Source organism: Fukomys damarensis, unplaced genomic scaffold, assembly GCF_012274545.1.
Source record: "Fukomys damarensis isolate Sample0158 unplaced genomic scaffold, DMR_v1.0_HiC HiC_scaffold_27, whole genome shotgun sequence".
NCBI classification, from domain to species: Eukaryota; Metazoa; Chordata; class Mammalia; order Rodentia; family Bathyergidae; genus Fukomys; species Fukomys damarensis.
In genome coordinates this window covers 2,886,066-2,892,481 of record NW_022900939.1, presented here as the reverse complement: position 1 = coordinate 2,892,481, position 6,416 = coordinate 2,886,066, and positions in this window count along the sequence as shown.

Below are 6,416 nucleotides of genomic sequence, written 5' to 3'. Positions count from 1 at the left end.
CCCGAGAGTTGTACCTTAGCCTGCAGACTGCCTGTCCACTTCCTGATAACCACTTGTGATCCCGCATCTTCCTCCTCATCCCTCCTCATATAGCCATACGGTAAACTCTACATTATTTGTGTTTGCCAGCGTGTCACCCACTAAGGAATGTGATCTACAGTTGTAATTTGCTTTTAATTTGCTCTTTTTTCTTATGATATGTATTCTTATTTTAGCCACATGAACAGAGCAGAGTAATCTCACCTTTCTGAAATCCTCAACTTAGTCATTATGTGCAGTTCTTTTCTTTCATATCAGGCAATACAATCATGGGGTTTGACGGAGCAGAATGTGCACATCTTTCTGGACCATGAGAAAGGTTGCTATTCTGAGTACAAATATAAAGTATACAGTAATTTCTCAAGATCACATATCTTAAATGAGTTTATCTCCTCAACCATATTTCCTGAAGCAACTATCAGAATCACCTTTATGCTTGTGAGCTAGTTTGTCTCATAGATGCTGGCAAACATAGAGATAGACAGACAGAGAGAGAAATCAGAGGACAGAGGGAGAGAGGGAATCTGTTCATTAACATATACATCTCACTTCCTGTCAGGAGAATGGAGAATTAGGGAATTATATGAATATCTTAGATTCTATAAGTAACAATTCAAGTAGCAAAATTCATCTAGCTTATTCCAAAATTACTGTCTTTGTTCACGGCAGTGCTGTATTTTCTTGATAAAAAAGAATGAAAAAGTGAACATGTGAGAAAATAGCAGTGACAATGAACTAATGATCTTCTTAGTAGATTCCTACTAAAGCTTCTAGAGTCAGGAGAAGGACTGTATTATCACACTGTTTTTGCAAGCTACCCTTTCAGTGACAAAGTAACATACAGTGAAAAGGATGAATTTACCTTCCACTCTATCACATCATCTCCTGTCTGGGGTTTTTGCCATTCTCTTGAGGAAATCATTGGTAAAGTTAAAGGAACAGAAGCACTGTCCTCTCTGCCAGTTAAAATGTTTTTTGTGTTTGAATGTTGGACTCATGTCAGTGCCTGTATTTTAGAAGATAGAACCTAGGGCATCACACTTGCTAGGCAATCATCCTACCACTGATCTACATCCCTCTGTCGAACGCATCTAAGTTTTCTAATGTGGTGTCAGGGTAGAACCTTGGGCTTCGCACATGGTAGGCAAATGTTCTGTCACTGAGCTGCACTCCCAGCATCTCCAAGTCAAAGTTTCTGAAAAAGCAACTGAGTCATCAGCTATGACCTAAACAAATGGAGATACACTGTAGACACCCCATCATTTCTAATTCACTTGTGTTTTTAAATTAGAAATGTTTGTTAAGTAGAGAAGCTTACCATGGTCTTAGAAAAGATGGAGGTGCAATCTTGAATCATGACTCAGAAATCAGAAAATCATTCTTGGAAAATGTGGAAGTGATGCTGGAGAAATTTTCTCTTATATCCTTCTGCGCAAGGGTTCCATCTTCTTTGACTCATGTAGAGACGGAAAAAGAATTATGGACAGGGAATTGGGATGCAGGTTTAGGTCTTGCATGTACCCTGGGTTATTCCATGTTCTTTGGAATTATTTAGTTCCTGTGGAGCATGGTCTCCACATTTGAGGCAGAGAAATAGCAAAGTTCACTCTACCGAAACTCCTCAAAGCTTTGTCTGTGAGAAGCAATTGAGATCTGTCTACAAAGATTTTAGTAAAGTCTTATATATATATAGCATGAAAGAAGAATCCTTGAAAATACTCAGTCTGGTGAGATGTGTGCTGAAAATATTACCATTCTCTTGGATAAATTGTGACCAAGGGAGGTGTGATTTGAGACTTAGCACATGACTGTGTCATGTGGGACCATGATATGATGTTAGACTTGAGCAAATGGAAATGAGGAGGCAGCTGTGCAAACATGGCCCTCTCTGGGGATGCGGACTCCCTCTGAGGAACCCCATTTCTCCTCATCACTTTTACCTGGTGGAGAAACAATTAAATTGCATACGGCAATTCACTTTTAATGTCTAGTAACGATAGATGCATTTGTATTTATTTTTCCCCTAACTTTGTGACGATGTCATTAAGTGTATAAACAGTGTGCTTAACTAATTTTCATTCAATGTTTTATTGATATTTATAACATTCACTTGATATTTATTTTTTTCTATCATGTTCATATTCATTTCACTTGTTTCCTTTCTACTATATTACTTGTTATTACTAATCCTTGGTTCATGCCATTTTAAGAAATTAAAAATAAAATTTGTATTTCCTTTCTTGTGTTTACTATCAGCTGAGAGATATGACACAGGAGTCAGAGAGGTGGGATCCAATCAACAATAAATACCCTAAGTCAATCTGAGCATGTGACTCGTGTGCGCAGGCAGATGGCTTCATCTCCACTCTGCATACCCCAGTGTGGTGCTGCGTGTGTACTGTGACTTGCTCTGTCACATACCGGCCCATGCATGAAGGAAAAAAGAAGGACAAGGTCACATGTCTTAGACTTAGGACCAGATTTTGATGTAAGTGACTGCTCGTGTTATGTGTTGGGCATGTAATTTCTCTGATGTCAACACCAGGAAATGAAAAATAGAAATTAAAAAAAATGTGTCCAGTTCCTCCCCTCTTAGGTACTGTAAGTTAAAGGTCTGTTTTACACATTATCCTGATAGAGAACTCTTTAATAGCAAAAGTCCTATGAAATGACAGGATGTAAGATAACTTCTGCCCTCTGCTCTGTTTTTTTGAGAAATAACCGATAGCAGAGGTATCTAGTCTCCCTGAAAAGTTTTGTAAATGAAAAGAACCATCCTCAGCTTTACTGACTAAACAGCCACCTTCCGCTTGGCTAGAATAGATAGCTAAATGCATTTTAGAGGTGTCCTGTGCTAACTAAGAAGTGCTCCATCTGGGTTTAAAATTAACAGCTTCCCCACCATGTTTTGAATATCAGAAATGTGAACTGTGAAAATGCAGTGTAACCACCTGAATGAGATCAGTGCTCTAAAGCCCCATGAAAGGGGGAGTTATAGACCAGTGCTGTATCTGTCAGGGCATCACCATTAGGTGTCATCGTTTCCCATCGATGCAGTAAGCGTTTATTATTTTACGTCCATTCTGATGCCCCTCTGTATGTCACCTGCCAATTCCTTCCACAAGATTTGATGTGTTGGCCAGGAAGGAAAGGGTTAAGCGACATGTCCCATGTTGTGCCTTAACATGAGTCCCCCTAGAGATAGCAGCTGTCCGCCTCCTCGGAAGGGAAGAGGTGCGCCCCCGGGATTTCCTGGGTTCCCTTTCTAGGACTTGTAGCCCAGCTTGCTGCCAGCAAATTGCTCAATTCAGAACAGAGTTGGCAGAAGGAAGGTGCATGAATGGAATCGTCTGTCTGAATGGTGAGATCCCTGGGCTGCGCCCTAGTTTGTCTTGCTTTGCTTTCATTCTTAATTAAACATTTGGGCTGATTACAGATTGGAGGGCTGTTTCCCCTCCCTTCTCTGTTGTTTGGAGGATTTATATTGCCAATTTGGGCAAAATATACAGTGCAGGCCTATTTGTGAGTGTTTTGCTTCCCCTCAATTTGTTATTGTGCTTTTTAAGGTGCACAGGAAGGAAATGTGTTAACTTCTTGTGAGACTGTGTGTGTAAAAGAGACAGGAGAGTGAATGGAATGAGCTATGGAAGCCATCAGTTGCTTTGTCCATGCACCAAGACACAGGGAGGGGGCGTTTGTGCTTAAAGATCCTTCCCTGACTCCTGGAGCTTGTTGTGGCCTGTTTCTGTGATTCTGTGGCCAGCGTCTGGTATGATCAAAATGGAGCACTAATGCGACAGTATTCCACAGCTCAGATGGGCCCACCTTTTGTTTGTCCTGTGTCACCAGACAAGGGAATATTGAGTGATCATGGAGCTGCGAATACTAAACCAACTGTTCTTATATGTAGGATTCAAAATGTTGATGAAGGCTTTGCAGGGGACTAGGGGATAAAATGAAAACCAAAGATGCTCAGGAAACTCTTTGTGAGTTATCATGGCCTCAGCTAAGCCAGTCTGTAGGGAACAGTATACAAAAGAAAAGTTAGGATTTGGAAAAGGTTATCTTCTTGGGCCATATCAGAAAAAAGTACAGAAACAGGAAACTTGAAAGAGAAATATAACTACATTGTTGGAACTGATTAGGAAAATACATGCGAATAGCCCAAAGGCCAGCACTGTGTTATTAGCTTGTTGCCAAAAAGCCGGAGAAACTGCAAGATATCAAGGGATTTTACAAGAGGAATTAAGTTGCAAACTTTAACTATTTGATAAATGTATCTTTGCTTCAATTTGAGATGATGTTTGATTGGTGTGCCTAGAAGGAATTTTCTTGTACATTGCAAATTTTTAAATTGTGATTATAGGGTGAACTTTCTCTTTTCTGTACTTTGCTGATAAAAAAACTCCAGGTTAATACTCTTCAATTGACAGCCAGTCAAATTTTAAGATATAATAATCTGAGAAAAGAAAAAAGGACACTAAGATTTTAACAACTGAAGTTTGTTATAGAAGGTTAACAGTAAATGAGACAAAGGAAAATATGAGGAAAGCTATAAGTAAAAGAGATATACTTTTGATATGAAATGATTTTGAATGCTTTTCTTGTTAGAAAGAGATAAAGAAAGATATACAAGACCAGAAGTCCTAAGTGTGTAGAGAAGATGCATGGAAATGATTTAACAAGAAAATATGTATGTTTGCTTGTTGGTTTTGAGTTTGTTATAAAAGGTTTCATTTACAGTCATAAAGAGCTTTCATTCCTTTTGATTCTAATTCTATGAGATTTCTGTTTATTGACATGCAAAAGTTTTGACTAGTCTTAACTAAAAGAGATTTTATAATTCAATTGGCCAAATACATTTGAGTGCACTCTAGTGTCATAAATTGACCTATCTGTTTGTCTATGTCTGTCCAATTGTTTGAAAAATGTTTGTCCAATTATATTTTTTGATTAAAATTTTGTCAAGAATACAAATAATTCATTAATTTCTACAACCTGGTTTTATTTTTATTTTTTTTCATTCTACTAGTTTATGTGCTCTAGGGATCCTAATCCCAACTTGTCTGTCTATACTCCTTCAGCTATGAGAAAGACTGACCCCTTTCGCTGTAGTGCAAGAGAGTAAACCACCTTGGACCATTTGTGCATATCTGATAATTCCTTGATTTTGCCATCAAATATCACTGGCACTTAATCTGGGTGTAAAAATCTGGAAATGATATGTATTTTCTTTCCATCTTCAAAAATATTTTTCTTTGTGTTCTTGTTTGAAAAAGAACCAGTATCAAGGTAGGGTTGGGAAGAGATAAACCCCTGAGTGTAGAGGAATGGGGCAGGAGAAGGACACGCCTCAGAAGGAGGTCAGTCTTTTAAACAATACTAAGGTATTGCTGACATATTCTTTTATGAAGGAAAATGATGTGAAGTAAATATAAATTTGTTGTAAAAATTGTTCTTGTCCTTATTTTTCCTGTTTTGCAATACACATTTTTTTTCAAATGAATTCTTTCCAATAGTGATATAGTTCTTCAACAGAAGAACTTACATTTCCTCAGTTCAGCAAATGTTGGTCCATTTATATTTATATTTATTCTTTGCATTTATGTTTTTCTCTGTTCTTTCCATATGGCCTTCTCGATGTGTGCTGCCTATTTCTTAATTTGTCTTTCTTTTTTACCATCTCTTTGCTTTCTAAGCTGTCTTGTTTATATTTTGAAGCATCAACTTGTATATGTTGATTCTAAATTTGATTGTGTGGTCTAATATTTACCCTACTCATCAACATCAAAGGGTTTATAGAATGGTTAAAATATATTTTACTTTCATAATTTCTCATTGATTTCCTCTTCATATTTCCTGATTTATGGTGTTCATTAAGAATGATGTGCTGTTGTTTTGTTCATTTCTAGCTCTTACATTAATTTTTTTCTCATTGAGTTTACTGGTATTTTTTAGGTATACAGTACAGTCCCATTCTTCTTTGGGATCTTGTACCTTTACATGACAGATCTTGGTTCTCATTTTTTCCCCATACCCCTGCCCTCCTTTTGCCCCCTCCACCCTCCCATATTTACAAAGACTTTGATTCCATTTTTTCCTGTCCCTTATTTCCATTCCCCTACTGTTCCCACTTCCCCTACACCTTTAGCCCTTTTCTTCATATTTCATATTATCAGTTATAAACTTTGGATCTTATTTGCACTTTTAGTTTTTCATATCAGAAAAACTATTTGGTATTTCCACATGTGTGTCTCCTTTATTTCACTGAAGATTATGGCCTCAATATGCATCCATTTTCCTATGAATGACCCAAGTTTCTCATGCTTTATGGTTGAGTAGTATTCCATTTTAGAGAAAAACTACACCTCCTTTAT